The sequence below is a fragment of the Ochlerotatus camptorhynchus genome, unplaced genomic scaffold (assembly GCF_037179485.1).
Source record: "Ochlerotatus camptorhynchus isolate MF236.1 unplaced genomic scaffold, CSIRO-AGI_Acam_v1.1 ptg000209l, whole genome shotgun sequence".
Classification (NCBI taxonomy): Eukaryota; Metazoa; Arthropoda; class Insecta; order Diptera; family Culicidae; genus Ochlerotatus; species Ochlerotatus camptorhynchus.
This window is the reverse complement of record NW_027040699.1, coordinates 143,207-160,715: the sequence shown is the minus strand read 5'-3', so window position 1 is coordinate 160,715 and position 17,509 is coordinate 143,207.

Here is a 17,509-nt window from a genome sequence, read left to right as displayed (position 1 = left end):
AGTTGAGCACGTTATTTCGGGACCTTCTAGTCTTAGAGTTACCTCTATGGTATTACCGAAGCCGTCATTTACCCTAGATACCCAGATCTAAAAAGCACCTTACCTAAAATGGTTAAAAATTGTTTATAATCCCTGCTAAACTTTAACTGAAATGGTTATGGAACTTTACATGAACGTTTAATGATAAAGTTTCAACCTTATGTATTATGTTTTTTTGGAACTGGACCTTACAAATAATGGGTTGTTGAGAACCATTACCGTTCCAAATTCTTGTTTTCTCCATACATTTTCGGAAAGAGAACTATATTAGAACCTTTTAACTTATGGTTTGAGAACTTTAATGGTAATGGTTATGGTAGTCAGAAAGGTCCACGAATGGTTTTGTAACATCGATCAACTTTATGTGGAATATAACGCGAATTGGTTGCCTGTAATTTACTGATTACCAATTCACGATATATTCCACGCAAAGTTGAGCGATAATACAAAACCATTAATGGACCTTACTGACTACCATAACCATTACCATTAATGTTCTCAAATCATAAGTAAAAACGTTCTTATATAGTTCTCTTTCTGAAAATGTATGGAGAAAACAAGAATTTGGAATGGTAATGGTTCTTAACAACCCATTATTTGTAAGGTCCAGTTCCAAAAAACCATTAAATTGGCTCACTACTTGACTAGCCTATTGGGCCCAAGCAAATCGATTAACGTATCCCATTCTAGTCGAAATTCTAGTACTACACAATGCTTGTCAAAATTCGCTATGAAAGTTTGACAGATAAAATGAGGGGTTCGTGGATTTTCCTATGTTTCGAGGGGCGCATCGATTAGCTTGGGACCGAAGATAGTACCAGAGCTGAGCCAAAAAGTTGAGCACGTTTCTTCGGAACCTACTAGTCTTAGAGTTACCTCTATGGTTCCACCCTTTTTCTTCAGTATTTGCTTCACTTTTGACCAGTATTCCTCAATTGACCTTAGTTCCGGATAGTTAGTATTGGCCGGATTCATCTCCTTGGGAACCACTGCGACGCCATTTTCGCTGTACCACTGTTTGGTGAAATTTGAGTAGTGGACGCTTGCCAAGTCCGGCCAGAATAGGAAATCTACCTCATGCTGCTCCAGAAAAGGCAGTATTATTTTCCGTAGGCACTCCTCCTGGTAAATTTGATGGTTCATGGTCCCAGTTTCGCTTTTACTCCCACAACTGCTGATTGCTTGCCAGACAAGAAACTTTTTGGGGAATTTTAATTTCTTTTTGATTTTATATTCACCCGGAGCACTCTTCCGGTCCACCGAGGTATGAAATTACTGCCCAGGAATTTGATCGAAAACTGCCAAGCGCGGATAGACCGAGATTTTCGCTTTGGGCGCGCAGGATCGAATCGCGACGTGCTTGTTCCGGTGAAGCCATGATGTAAACAAATGAAGTTATCCTGACAACCAATGCCTACTGTTACTGTAAAATAGAGTTTCACCCATTAGAGGACTTTCAATACCACGCATGGAATTACAAGCAGCATTACTGGGTACACGATTGACAAACACAATCATCAAAGAATTGCGGCTTAAAATATCGAAAGTTATCCTGTGGTCTGATGAAAATCAACGCCAAATGTCAACCATTTGTACAACACCGAATTGGAGAAATTCTGGACTCTACCACTATGGACCACAGTTGATAATAGAAGAGTTACGCAGACTGAAACCAAAATCTACCAATCGAACTGTCAAACCGGCTACCTATCGAGCATAGTAGACAAGCCTACTCTGTTGCATGGGAAGTTACATCTTCTCAGATACATTTTTAGATTCGATAGAATTGCAATGGATGAAGTAGGAACAATACAGCCTATAACTCGGACGAATAGCACTTTAAAATGGACATAAACGTTAAACTGCCATCGAACGGCTATTGTACTTGTATGGCTGATAGATTCGTAGTCGAAATGTTACAAAGCGATCAATTATCTTATTCCGAACATCGTGGCATTGTTCTTCAAAAATATCAGTCTTTACTGATTTCATGAACGTAATTAATGTTGATGCAATCTTGTCATTTCTCTGCACAAGACTAGCCACATTATCTCGATTCTCTCAGGGGCAACGAAAAATATATACGTGAGTTCTGTCACGTACAACAAAGCCTCCCCGGTGTAATCTTTAAGTATTGTATACTTTGTAAAATATTTCAATAATGGATATTCACTTACACAACGAGAAAAACAACTTTCACACATCGAATAATTCTTTGACACACTGTTGAGTATATATCCGGCAATGTGGTAGATCAAATTTCGTTCAGAATTGTCAAACACACTGTCAGTGAAAATTTCGTTCATGAATTCAAGTTCGATGAAATTAGTTTCCTGTATATAAAAAAATTAAATCATTTTTATTTGATCTCCAAATAGTGCAAATTTTTGGCTTACCATGACCGTCTCGTTTGATGCTAAGTCCGACCCTACTTTATCTGCAAACGTAGAACCCTTTTCATTTAGGCTCAACAACCATGTTCTGTCGTCTGTTTCATATGACGCCGTAGGTATATCAGTCATGAATTGAGATATTGTGATCAATTTCAAATTATCTTTAAATTGTAGGGCCGTTGGTCGCTTTTGCTTGAAACGCAGTAGTGAAAAAAATAAATTCAACGCAGTCCTGTGTGAATCGAGCAGTGAACAAATATGGGTACTGTGCATCAACCAAAATATATTTTTGCAGTCTTAAAATTGAATTTGTGCAAAGTACAGTGGATGCCTGCCAAGGTTTCCATCTTCTTTTTTCTCCAACTTGACATCCATATATAAATTTGCAGTATGATTTAAGGAAGGCTATTGTTTGATTATATACTTCGATATTGTGCAAACTAAGAGCTAAGTCAAACTTCCTTGATGTCATAGTTTTAAACCACCTCCAGACATATTCGATAAAAAAAAAAGCAGTCGACAGAAGCTCAGGTCGATCCAGTTCGGCACTTGTGAACCTTAAAAGCTGTGGCGACGTCGTGGTTTACCAGTTTATATGAATTTAAAACTTTCATTGCATCGAGCCGGTTTCCATTTGAAAAATTTACATCTCTGTAAGTCAGACGAGACACCAACCAATGCTTTCAAATGTAAAATACTCGCCACGTTGGAACTCAAGCCGTTTTCAGTTACTGTTTCTTCCGGGAGATAAATGAACGCAACTTTTGAAAACGTGAGTCGCATCAGGCATGATTTCAATTTTGTCACATGCACGGATTGGATGCATATTCAGCACTTCATCCTTCGAATGATTGACGCCAAAATGTTCCATATGCGGATGTTATTCGGTCCACAATCCGTAGTGACGAAATGGACCTTAAGCCTCATCTTTTCAGCACGGCGGATTACGTCGATTAATAAGGTCTTTTGAAAATCTTCTGGTATAGTGTTGCTGGTGAAATGATACGCCACTACCTGCTTCCATTGACTATATATTCCGACTAGTATCACAACCACCCCATGAGACGCTTTTTGATCTTGACTTGGAATCGTCGTATTCCCAAACATTTTTTTAATATTATTGCGGAACAAAAGGCTCTGATCAATCGACATTTTATCGAGGACTACACCGCAGTCACGTTCTGCAGATGACATACATTCAATTTTGTTTCGCAGCAACTCAAAAACCTCGTACAATATTCCGGTGTCCAAGTGCAAGTGTTGCAGATGTGCTTGCTGGGTCCGAATCGACGGCAAGGGGTAGTTTTTCTTATTTCGAAGAAAATTATAGCCTCTAGTTCCACACGCAAAGTGCATTTCAAAACTATCGAACATCGTCTCGTACGACCAATGTTTAACACGCTTAACATCACCGCGGAGCAACCTCATTTGTTCTGAATTGAATACGCTTAGTTCAGCGCGTCCGGTAAGGCCATAAACTTTCAAGTTGGAGCACCTTAGTTCTTGTCGAAGAAGTCTTATAGTTTTATCTTTTTGTACTTTCTGCTGTCGTAGTCGATCGATAGTTCGGATCAGCCTACAATTAGAAAAAAGTAAACATACCATTGATGAAATTTTAGTCAGACTTCGTGCCTAACGTGGATTTGCAGTTTTTGGTCGTGCTAGTGAGCTGGATTTCGCCGATTTCGGTTTATTGTATAAATTACAAGTCAATGTCGATTCAATAGACTCGTTGGAGCAACTGTCAATTGCAGATGGTTCTGGTGCAGCTGAAAGCATCGGTGTTTGGTCAGCTACAAAGTTGCCGTTGAAATCCTGTAATATGTTATGTCTAACTGTAAAACTGAAACTCATTCAAAACAGTAAATTCAGTATACTCACTGTAAAATCATCGTCGTTGCATGCACTTGAATTTAAGTTTGGCACTTCTTCGTAGATTGGAGCGGCTACTGGTAAAGTCTGCAGCCTTTCGCCCTCAGTAGAAAGATATATAGGCTTATTCTGCGCGGCGTGTGAGGTGAGGTGACAGTGAAGTGATGGTGAAGTGACAATTGTCACCTCGGGTAAGAGGTGACTCTCCATTTGATTTGCATGGAGACTCACCTCACCCTAGGTGACAATTGCCACTTCACCATCACTTCACTGTCACCTCACCTCACACGCTGCGCAGAATAGGCCTAATAGATCAGTCTCATAGTTGAAGTGTAACTGAAGTATTCAAAATTATATTTACGCATTTGTTATTCAATTTTTTTCATCTCAACTTACACTACAAATTCGACAATTCAGTGTCAACAATTCAAAGGGGCGTAATTGCTTTTGTAAACAATGGCTTCAGACGTCGATTTCTCGAAAATAAATGCTCACTCCTCCAAGTTAACAATGCTAGCTAGTAGAGGAAACATTCATTTACTTGTTGGTGTCATAAATTTTTATGAGTGAGCTTTTATTCGCGAGAAATCGATGTCTAAAGCCATTGTTTACAAATGCAATTACGCCCCTTTGAAATTTTGGCACTGAATTGTCAGTTACTTCCCAATCCGGTGGCAACTGGTAAAAAGAAATCCACTTTGCCCTGAGCTGTGGGCTACGCGGGAACCGAAAAAAGTTCAAACTTTTGAACGGATGCTTGTTTGTTTTTGCAGGACGAAACTAAACACTTCATTTTTACTTCGGAAAACAGAGGAAACTTTCACAACCCGGTGAAGTCATCCGAGGTATAAACAAAAACAAAGGTTGCCAAAACAAAAATAAAACGCCCATTAATAGAAATCAGTGTTGCAAGCTTCACTATGCGTAATTCTTCTATTATCAACTCTGCTATGGACTAATGGAGATGGGTACCCACACTGAACCAAAAAATCATCCTGGCATCGAATGATTTTTACCTCACTCAAGCCCTATAACTACTATCAGATGATTTTGAGAGGATCGTCATTCGATTTATCATCTGTTGGAATATGAACAAATCAAATGACATTCATCCAATCATTTTAGATCGATTTGCGAAAACCAAACTAGACATTTATCAAACAGAAATTCATAGGATAATCGTGTTATTTTCAACTAATTATTAAATTGAAATTATATGATCGATTTTTGAAAGAAAATCAGGTGCACAACATCAAGCCATTTTGCAATATATTTATGATTCTAGCTGGGTCATTGAGAGCCAAAAGATGATGGTGAGGTCTCGGGTGAGGGAGAGCCAACTGAGGGGCAAAGATGTTTGTATACAGTAGATTGTTGTTGGCTTCGTAGACCTCCCAGGAGTTGTCAACGATGTCATTACAGGAGCGATTGCTCTGGCTCTTGGAAAACGTATCCGTATGTTGCTATGGGACCTGGAAAATAATAAGAAAACTTCAATAGTCTCATCGTGCAAGTACATCTGGAAGGAAACTTGTTAGTAAAATTGGACGACCACGACGTTCTGGATGATCCAGTAGCGCTGACCGTTCCGAATGCTGACATTCTTGAACATTAAATGTATGTGGGTTAGCAAAATGATACGTATACTTACATTTGAGCATTTCAATTCTCTTAAGACCTTTGAAAATATATAACAACATTACACTCAAGCTTTCACATAACGTGTGTTGCCATTTTTCTTCGGTTATAAAAGATTTTATAGTTGAAATAAAATGATTTTAGCTATGGGACTATCTCAAATGATATTTCATTTATTTCCATACTGAATGTTTTTCATTATATCTAACAAATATATTGCTAACGAAATACATCCAAAACATGTCAATATTCATTCACCAATCAAAAGAGCATCACATGTTTCCAAATAGAAAATCATCCAACTGATTTTGTCATACGGTTTTCAGAAACATTGATATTGAATGCAACTGAATGATGTTTCATTCTATAAATGGAGGGTGATTTGGTTCAGTGCACAGAGAAAAATCCAGCTGACGAAGCAACAAAGGCAGTGACAAATAAAAATATATGGCTTAAAGGACCAGAATTCTTAAGAACTTCTGAATGTAATTGGCCTGCTAAATCCAATAAAGAGATTCACGAATGTACGTTTCTCCATTCTGATTATCACAAGTATGATTTCATCAGGGAAAGAGATTATTCAGGTTGGTGGAGGCTGGTAAAAAACACATGCATCTTAAAAAAAATACACCGAATCTGTTCAAGATAAAACCAATTTTGTAAAAGGTATTTCAAATGATACTCGAAAAGCAGCTGAAAACGCATTATACAAGAAGCCTCAATGGCAAGCATATCCAGAAGAAATGGAAGACCTACTTTTAAGCAAAGAGGTTAGTGCTAAAAGCAGCATAAGGAATTTAAATCCAATATTAGATGAATTTGGTGCCATGAGGTTAAACGACCGATTAGAAAATGCCAAGAATCTGCCTAAAAGTTTGAGACAGCCTATAATACTGCCACAAAAACATCATATTTCCAAATTGATCGTACGCTCAACGCATGAGAAGTTCTTACATCAAGATGAAAATAGCACCATTGCAGCTCTACAACAAGAAAATATTGGATTATCAATGTTCGGGCAGTTGTCAGGAACATAAAAAAATGCTGCCAGAAATGCATAGTTTCACATGCGACACCAGTGGCACACCAATGATGGCACCTTTGCCACATTTCAGAACGGAACCATATGTTCACCCTTTCACAAATAGCGGAATAGATTATTTTCGACCATTTGAAGTTCAAGTAAAAAGATCGACCGAAAAACGATGGGATGCAACCTTTACTTGCTGATCATCAAGAGCCGTTCACATCGAGATGGCCGAAAAATTAGACACAGATTCATTTCTTGTATGTCAAAGACATTTCCAAAATCTTCGTGGCAAGATATCGCATTTGTATAGCGATAATGGAACAAATTTCGTTGCAACAATGCAAACAACGAAATGAAGCTATTATTGACTCAAATCAACTGAGCCTTGGAGATTTCAATGTTTAGGTGTGACAGAAGTTACCCGATCGTTCATCACGGTAAGTTCAAAACCAGGATGCGTATATACTCCTGTTCCCGTTAGTCAGAAAACTTGTTTCTCCCTCTGTGTAAAGGTCGGCGCACAATGGATAAGTTTTCAGGTTTTTTTGACAGTTAGCCCATGCATTATCTGTCAAAAAACCCGGAAACTTATGCATTGTGCGCCAGCATTTAGTCGTCTTCCAGATTTTTCTTGTGATTGAGCAGTGGCACTCAAAACAGGTGTTCTTGGACGGCTCTGAGCCCTTCTTAAAATAGAGGAAGCATTTGAGATTGCAGAAGAGGTACTTGGCATTTCCTTTTCCTGAGTAGGTATGCGAAGAAAGAGGTCGCTAAATTGAATTAGCAGTCTGTAATTGCTTCTGAGCATCGTTAATCCCTTTGGCAGCAAAATTAACTTGATTAACAAACTCTGATATTTGATGTTCTCGACAACTCGAAAGCATCAGATTGACCCTGAGCGTTTGTGTTCATGTTATGTGTGTCTACAATGTCGCATTTATGGTCATTGTAGACAGCTTTAGTCCGGGAGTTAGAAGGTGATAGCTCTATTGCTGATCCAGCAACCCATTTCAGAATGTCTGGAGAGTTACGCCCATTCCGAGGTTACTTTCACTCACACTAAGCCCCGCATGTATGCATCACCGTTATCAAATGGATATTGGTTATATATACACACTAGACTGATGCAAATTTTGACATTTTCGCTCCACAGTGCTCAAACAGTTCCAAATCGGGTCCTTATTAGTCTCCCAACATTTGAACTCCGTTGATAAGAAACTGACTTGGCACAAACCATTTGAAGTTTATATGGAAATTACTATGGGAAATCCATACTTGTTATTCATTGTCTTCTTACCTTTTTCCATATTGCACTGTTCAAAAATTCAAATGCTATACTGATGGAAAATTTTCTCAGCTACAACTTAGCAGAATATAGTTGTTGAGCCAAACGTCAAATAAAATAGTTATTAATTGTTTAAGAGATTGATAATCTTATGGCATGATCAAGCAGCTGTTTTGTGAGCAACACTGTATCTTGCAGTGTGACATAGTAGCCATGATTTTTGTGTTCTATTCTAAGCGCTAGAAACACCAATGTTGCCTGCTGAACAGTTGATTGAGCATAATCATGAGACATTAGTGGTTTGAATTATTGATAACTTTTGATGCTTACATTATATTGAAAAGTGGTCTTGGACCAAGTTGTAGCTGAGAAAATTTGCTACGAGCACAGTTATCATTTTTCAAAGCAGAGCGATATGGTAAATTGTTAGATGGATATGAACAAAACATTTGGTTTTCCCATAGTAATTTCCATATAAACTTCAAATGGTTTGTGCGAAGTCAGTTTCTTATCGAATGAGTTCAAATTTTGGGAGGCTAATAAGGACCCGATTTGGAACTGTTTGAGCACTGTGGAGTGAAAATGTCAAAATTTGCATCAGTCTAATACACACTGCCAGGTTCGAAAATATTTTTTTCAAACCTGGCATGTATTTAGTTCATTCTGATATTTTTTTTAATAAATGGAAAGCTCTCACCATATTCTGCTCTTCCGCCGTCGTTAATTGCTTCTTTTGGAATCCCTTGGACCTTTTTCTCTAACGCTTCGTATTTCATTCCGTGCTTCACCGGCAATTTCATTCCGTAGATCGTCCTTGGTTGGTTGGTTCTAATATGATTCCGCATTTTTTGGTCGGTTTCTCACGCCCAAAGTCGCTGGTCCACCAAGCGCTCCGTGTGTGAAAAGAGCCCCCAGAGCGTTTGTGTTCATATTATCAACCAAAAGAGAAATATTTTTGACTCCATTATCCAGGTTTTCATTATAAGCCAGGGTCATCCCTTTTTCTAGAGAGATGATGGCAGTGTACAAAATGTCCACAGTCCCAGGTAGAAGTGACTTTAGGAAGATCGAGGTCTTGTAGGCATGGGAACTTAGCAGGTGTTTCAGGACCGGCTCTGCTTCACTCCAAACGCGTGCTTCCTTTGGGTCAACGTGTCTCAAGCCTAGCTCACAGAGACGAGAGATATACACAGCAGCAGACATTCGATCAACTTGAGAGGGACTCTCGCCCCCTAGTAGTTGGTAAAACTCAGCGGTTTCCTGTTCCACGATGTCGACTCGATGACAGCAACCAAAGGATGTATGATTTTCTGATATAGAATTCTCTGCCACCGTTAGTATTAGCAAAGAGGTAACTCTAAGACCAGAAGGTCCCGAAGAAACGAGCTCAACTTTTTGGCTCATCCCTGGTACTATCTTCGGTCCCAAGCTAATCGATCCACCCCTTGAAACATAGGAAAATCCACTAACCCCTCATTTTATCTGTCAAACTTTCATAGCTAATCAAAACAAACATTGTGTAGTACTAGAATTTCGACTAGAATGGGGCACGTTAATCGTTTGCTTGGGACCAATAGGCTAGTCAAGTAGTGAGCCAATTTAAAATCGTTAGTTTCGTATTGATTGTTGGTATTAGTGAACACGTTCACGAATACATGCGTTTTATTGGTTGAAAATAAAAACAAACCGCTGTCAAGTCGAACACATTGACAGCTGATTTCGTGGTTGAAAATAATAAACAAATCGATTTTACATGGCTACACTACACACTTAGTTTATTCTACCGAGCTCGGCTGTGCAAATCTCGGCAAAAAAAGTTTTACTGAGATCTCAGCAAACATTTAATTTGCTTGCTGAGATTCAGCTAAGTATTATCCTTGTCCTGTGGACCTCTTTGAACTCGTTACCTGACACTGAGCTACATTGTTGTATCATCATGTGCCAGGAAACATGTTCTTGAACTAGAATCACCTTCTCCGTTCATGCTAAAATCACCGAAGCAAACAAAGTTTGCACACGCACGGGGGTAAGTCCCTCAGCACATTGTGCCGAAATCAGATTCGGCACAACTTGAGCACATCCATCGGCACACCTTTGGCACAATCTCGCAGGCATTGGGTTCTGTTGTAAATATAATGGGAGCACTGCTGGACATCTGTCATTGAAGCTGTTCACAACATTACGTGCTGTTTGACTGTATATTCCGGAACATCATCTAATTTAATATACCAGAGGAACTCAGATCAGCAGTTCACTTCTCAGTTCGCTTATAGATTTAAATCCAAAATGTAGGTTCGAGCGTAGGCCCGAAAGAAAGAGGCATTTAATCAGACCCCATTAGTAACCTTAATTCAAATAATGCTGCAACTCACACATAACAAACTACAGAAGTCATATTCATCATCCTCTATGAATAGGTCTCCAACAATGTTCCCCACCGGTTCCATTCTTTTCGGCCGCTGGTAGACCGTTGCTTTTCACATCACGAAAGGCTAGGTTTCTGGTCTGCCTTTGAGGATATATGAGAGCGAGATAAATATGGAAAACCGCCAGTCGGATCCGGGTGATATCGTGTAGGGGCGGATAACTTAATCCACCTTTTATCGTTAACCTGCTGCTTGCCACGCCGTTCGCAGCAGCGCTGTTTTATAACTTTTAATGTTCAAGCAGAACGATGTACGACCAAGTGGTACTTGATTAAGACGACTGGGTTTGGGGAAAACGTTTATTTCATGAAAACCGTGGTAAAATTATCAGTAGTACATTTTTCAAAAGTTTTTTTGTGGAAAATTAGCAAAGTATTGATTTCATCAGATTTGTAGAGTTACTTCCTATCAATTGGCGTACTTGGATTTTAATTTCATCATTAAATGACAAAGTTACAAGCGTTCAAAACCTAACACTATTTTGTCACATTTTTTTTTATTTGCACCCCAGTAGAGTCAAGTTCTACGTCAAAACAAGAATCCATACAGCCAATACATGTGAATGAAATTTGTTATCAAGATTAAATTACGCAATAAAGGCTGTAGTGTCGTGAATGTGGTAAACATTCAATGTTAAGTCATCAACGGTATGTGCTGTGAAAGATGTCACGAAGTGATGTTAAATTAGTTTGATTACCTGCTCTGAATACTTCTTGGGTTAATTTTCAAGGGTTTGTGAGTTGATTTACGAAGATCAAAAAGGAATGCTATTTGCAAATACTGCTTTATTTATGTACAAGCAGTCCATACAAACAGCGATGCAAACAAGCTGACAAAGAAAGGTTTAAACAAAAATTTCAAATTATTTTCGTAATTTGAAGACCAACAACAATACCCAGTCAAATTATGCGAGAAAATTGCTCCACCCCATGTTATTCCATCTAAATGGCTCTAATCAAGATGGATTGCAACCCAGTGAACATCATCTTCATAGTCAAGCTCGACATGACATAATACGATTATAATTGATCGAGCCCAACCACATCAACAGCTATGTTTAATATACGACCCAGACGACGATTACTTACTGGGGGATGAAGCAAAGAAAGAATGTTGGTACCTACCTACAACAAGTAAAGTAATACGCCCGAAACGAATGATAATAACATTAGGCGTGAGGTAAAATCTCGCACTCATCACTTTGGCACGCTCGCTCAATGCCCCTGACGGACGGGCGGACGACGGCGGCAGTAGCCAACTTTGCAAGCAATGGTTAGAGAGAGGAACAGCAAAGTAAAACCATTCATAATTCCATCATATTTATCATCATTTCGCCATGCATTCTCATGCTAAGCCGAACGAAACAACCAGGCGAATCTGATCAACGTTATCGTCCGATCCGCGAGCAAGAAGCTCTCTCACGAAATGTTGGCGGCATCAGGCTTTGAGGCTTAAGATATGCATTTTTCTGACAGATGCCAGGAAAAATGCTGCCAAATATTCTAAAAGTTTACTGAAGTGAACTGATCGTTTTGATAAACACTTCATCAGACGAAATTGGAGTTGACGTCATGAACGTTATTTTTTCTCCTCGAAATCCTACTTCTCAATCGAAGTAGTCGTTGACTACCGCATGGATGATTTCAATTTAAAAATTGACGAAATCGCAAATCGTTGTTGACATTTCCGTTAAGTCACACTTCCCTGCCAAATCTCGTCAGAATGCTTCCACCCAAGCAGCAACCCATGTCCATATTTGTGTTTCTCAAGTTGTCGACAGATAATTAACTCTCCTCTCTTGAGCCGAAAACTATCACGCCCGTTAGGAGCTTACCACAGAAAAAAAACCCCCAGAAGCAGAAAAACTTAAAGAGATTTTGAAAAATTATCAACGATGGAGGTTACTCAATCGCCTCATCCAAGTAGGCGTTGCCACATTTCGGTAAAGACTCTAACATCGTTGTGGAGTCGACGAGCTTCCATAATTGGGTGAAAATTGAGGCAATCAAAAAGCTCACTGCGTTTCGGAGGACCCCTTCAACAGTTTAATTGAGATAATTTTTAGGTTAGGTTGTACAATAGACATTGATTGTTTGTCATTTCCACGAGAGAAATGTAATTTTCAAACGATTTAATTCATTCCACGAAAATGAGACACGTATTTGTTCCAATTTGTTATACAAACTGCACAAATATTTGGACATCGAAATTTGATGTGATGTCATGTGTTCGACGAAGACTGTTCAATAGCACAATTACTTCATTTCACAATAAATATAATTACTACCGTGTAAAACTCTATGACGAAGGCTGACTATACTAAACGCGAATCTCTCTTTACACTTTTTTACATTCTTATATCTAAACTATATCTTAAGGAATAGATTTTTCTACCATCTAATACTCGAAGAAACAATACTCACAATAGCAACTCTCTGGTATAAACAAACATACCGATGAACTCTGTCTCGAATGCCACGTGTTCGCCATTGTAAGTAAACAGAAGAAATTCCAAACCAAGCCAAACCGGGTAAACTTATGCTAATGAAATGCATAATAAACAAAACGGTTATGTTTAAACAAGAAGAAATCTCAGAAGCGGCAATAACCGCACTAGGAAATTGAAACGAAGCTGTAGGTCTGAAATCGGCTATTTGTATTGGCACGAGTTCTAGAATAAGAAGAAATGCGTCTCGCATCCCGAGAACAATGTAAACTACACGCATAAAAACATAGATTATGACCGTTTTATACAAAGTTTCCTTTTTCGAAACCGTACGTGCTTCTTGTTTTTAAGATATTCGATAATAAAAACCAGTGCAGCAGTAGTAGGCTATGCACGCACTTGAACACGCAAGTATTAATCGTAGCAACATTACCCATCGTAGCAACGTAATGAAACAAGATGAAAGAACATAGCAACAGCAACAACAACAACAAACGTGATCATAAGCATATAAGACTTTTTTGGCTTTAAATAAATTATTTCGCACAGAAGCTATTATATTGAGATGAGTGCAGTGAAAACAAGTGGACATTATTTACGAGGGACTGACATTTTGAGGTAACTCAATTCTCATACTATCATCATACTAGATGTAGAACAACAACAATAATGAGCAAGGTCCCGTTTTAGAAAGCTTTGGAAAAATGAGATTTTTTGCTTCATATTTACATTTGATGATAGTCAGGCAGGCAGCTGAATAAAACAATACAAGACGCAACGGTAATCCGGTTGCCATTGGAGAATCTCTTGCAGTGATGATATGCAGTAATCATATACAATACACATATGACAACACGCGGTAAAGTGCGTTTTTAAAACAAGAATGAGAGATTTTGATCATTAGCAAGTAAGTTTACCATCGGAGGACTTTTTTAAATTAATTTATGCTTAAACATGTGTAGCCTGTAAGTTGCACACATAAAGAATATTTATGTTATATTCCATTGAATGAAACTGATCTAGACTAAAGGTGAAAATAATCAAATCGTACTACATAAGGAATGATAAATAAATAAAACGTTTTTGAGAAGAGATTGTGAACTGTACGCTGGCTGTTTCATTGATAAAGTTGAAGAAATACTTCCCAACCCCAGAGACGTTGAATAGAGACACACATAGACTGATGCAAGAACCAAACGAACCGTCAAAAGTGCACCCCCACACGACAATTTTTATTGACAATAATCGTATTGTCAATACATTCTGTATTGACATGAATACATCGATATGGACGACAATATTTATGTATTCACATCATCAATAATATTGTATGTATTGACAATATTTCATACAGAGTGTGAACCCCACGCTGAACCAAACGAGCAAAGTAAATAAACATTATTCTTCGCTCAATTCACCAGAAAGGAGTATTGTTCTCAATGATGAAAAATGTGTTTAATTCGACAGTGAGTATGCATAAGGGCATAAACGCGTTGATCGATTCTCTTCGTCAATTTTCTCTTTTGTTAATAACTGTTGATTTTGATAGCCAATCAGTCTGATCGTAAAAACGTTTTCTTCTTCAATTCGAATGTTATATTGGATGGATTTTACGCAGGCTTGATGAAAATTATGATTTAATGCTAATTTTCACGAATTTTATATGCAGTCTGTCAACATTATCATCATCATGCACTGGCGACATCTGTGTTGAGCTTTTGCGGCAATCTTCCAATGAAAACATTTTGCGTATACGTATGTGACGTAGTACGATAAACGTCAGGAATCTCTATAGCGAATTCATTTATTTAATTAGCTTCTAGCAAGGGTTGCAAGGGCACCGACAAACCGACATGAATGACCATAGCAAAAATAATAAAATTTCTGACCAAAGCTCACTACACAGAAAAAAAAGTTGTTGAATATTACATCCAAACTGCTGCAACCAGGTCAATCCATCGGTTGTGTAATATAACGTTGTACGATGTACATCGATTTTGCGAACAAAATTACATCCATTGATGTAATATTGTATCTGCTTTTTGCTATTACATAATTATTTCATACATCAGCTTGAATTACATTGATCGATATTACATTTTTTTTTTTTGCTGTGTACTAACATCTGGTTCCGTTGTCGTGGGAAATAGCCATGAACCCGCATGCAAAAGTAATGAATTGGTTCGTGTTTGATCTATTCTGGACAAATTATTTTTATCTAGATCAAAAAGTCCTATGGTTTTGACAGTTCGGATCACTGCACATTTAAATCGGCCGTTTAAGATTTTCAGGCATAAGTCAGAATTAAGTGTCATGTCGGTTTGTCGTTGATTCAGGTACAAATTCCTGCTGCCGAATTGTATTTTGATTTCTCCACCTATCTCTCCCTCTGAGTATTTCTAGTTGGAAATGGTTCCAACCCCGATAAATTATCGAATAATAAACGAATTCGCTATTAGTTAGCTAGTTATCTTTACGCTGGTTCGTCTCCGGGATCGATATTTGAAAGAACGACCTTTTTCATCCCTATTTCGAATTTTTCGGATCGATTCTTTGTCCATGAAAAGATCGAAAAAATCGTTTTTTTTTCTTTCGATCTTTTAGATCTTCAAAAAAAAAGATGTTAACTTTTTTAAGTGTATACGAATACGAATACAGCAACATTTGAAAGGTTTGCGCTAAAGAACCTGAATCTGTAAAGAGACAAGTCAAAATTGGAACAATCGATTATCAGATTCTATTCAGATTCTGTTCATAGGAAAAGTTACTCTAATCGGGCAGAAGACCTGTCAAATGAATAAGGTGTTGCCTTTTTACCCAATTCTCGCGTCACTTTTCAAATAGACCAATGTAACAAATGTAAACAAATCTAGTTAAGCGATATAAACTATGGCTCTTCTATCATTGTATGTGATACAAAAACATCCATCCAAATTTACTTTCATTTATTTAAGATAATCGTAGGTAAAAAATTGTCCAATGTACAGTTTGAAATGATGGGTACATATTTGTTACTTCGGTCATTCGGACTGCCTAACATGATTGGTGCTCATTTTCTAAAGGTGGGGCCAATCTAAAGTTAGGTACTCTACTATGACATCTGTGAAAGGGAATCTAGTATCACAGACAAACAGACATAACACTCGCAAGTTGTTCATCGAACAAGCATTTAACGGTAAATTTAAAAGTATCGTAGTTGGTAGTACCGCCACCTATGGCGCGCGTAGTCAGTTCCCTTGCGTTTGACGTTTACACATTATCGCCATCTGTTCAGCCCACCACACCCACCACAGTGTACAAAACAGATGGCGGTAATGTTTTAGCGACGATGTTTTACAGTGAGAAATATTCAATGTGTTATGTCTTTTTGTCTGTGCTAGTATCATGTAGAACAAATCGTCCAATGTAACACTAATTGATTATGCCATTGAGCAAAATCGTCCAATGTAACATGTCCGATGTACAACTTGACTAGTCAAAACGTCCTATGTGGTTTTTGCTATATTGTAGCATACAATTCAAATCAAAATTGTGATTTTACCGTTTTTACTGAATTTTCAACGTTATTATTCGCTGACTACATTAAAAATAGTATTGCTAAGTGTATTGTTTCTAAACAGTTAAAATAATAATCTGTCGAACTTCAACTTCGATTTTCTCAAAATGGTTGATATGTTACATTAGTATATTTGAAAAGTGACGCAAGAATTCGGTCTTTTTAGTTTGTACTAGAGTCGGTGTATAATGAGTCACGCCAAGAGAAAAACAGTTGAACTCGCATCACGGTTTTCAAAAGATTCCCTTTCTTTTCACTTGGCAACAGAGGACTTCTACATAAACTTCAAATGACTTCTAGCGAGAAAAAAATAGCGGCTGTAGTAAATCATTATATCAGTGATTTAGTAAAATTATCTCAACCAAAAATAGTAGAAATTCTCATAAGTGATCATTACCAAACGTATCCCATGACAATTTATTGCTGACTGCGAGTTTATGATCATTTCTTCGATTATATTTTATATTTTATTGCAATACCTTTCGTGGACCTTTCATAGCATCGTAATGTTTGTTTACTCTGCACGATAGGTAGCCGGTTTGACAGCTCAATAGGTAGACTTGGCTTCACTCTTGGCGTGACTCATTATACACCGACTCTACACTGAATCAATATGACATATTCCTGTTATGTAGAAATCTTATAAATTTGCACTATAAGATAATCCATTGAAAATGATATGATTGAAAATGTGTCAGGTAAATTCTATATGAATATCTGATACATTTACAATGCTGATAATTTGGTAACTTTTATATGATCGTCATATCATAAATGAAAATCGGTCAAATTATAATAATTAACTGAAATGGATTTGAAACCCA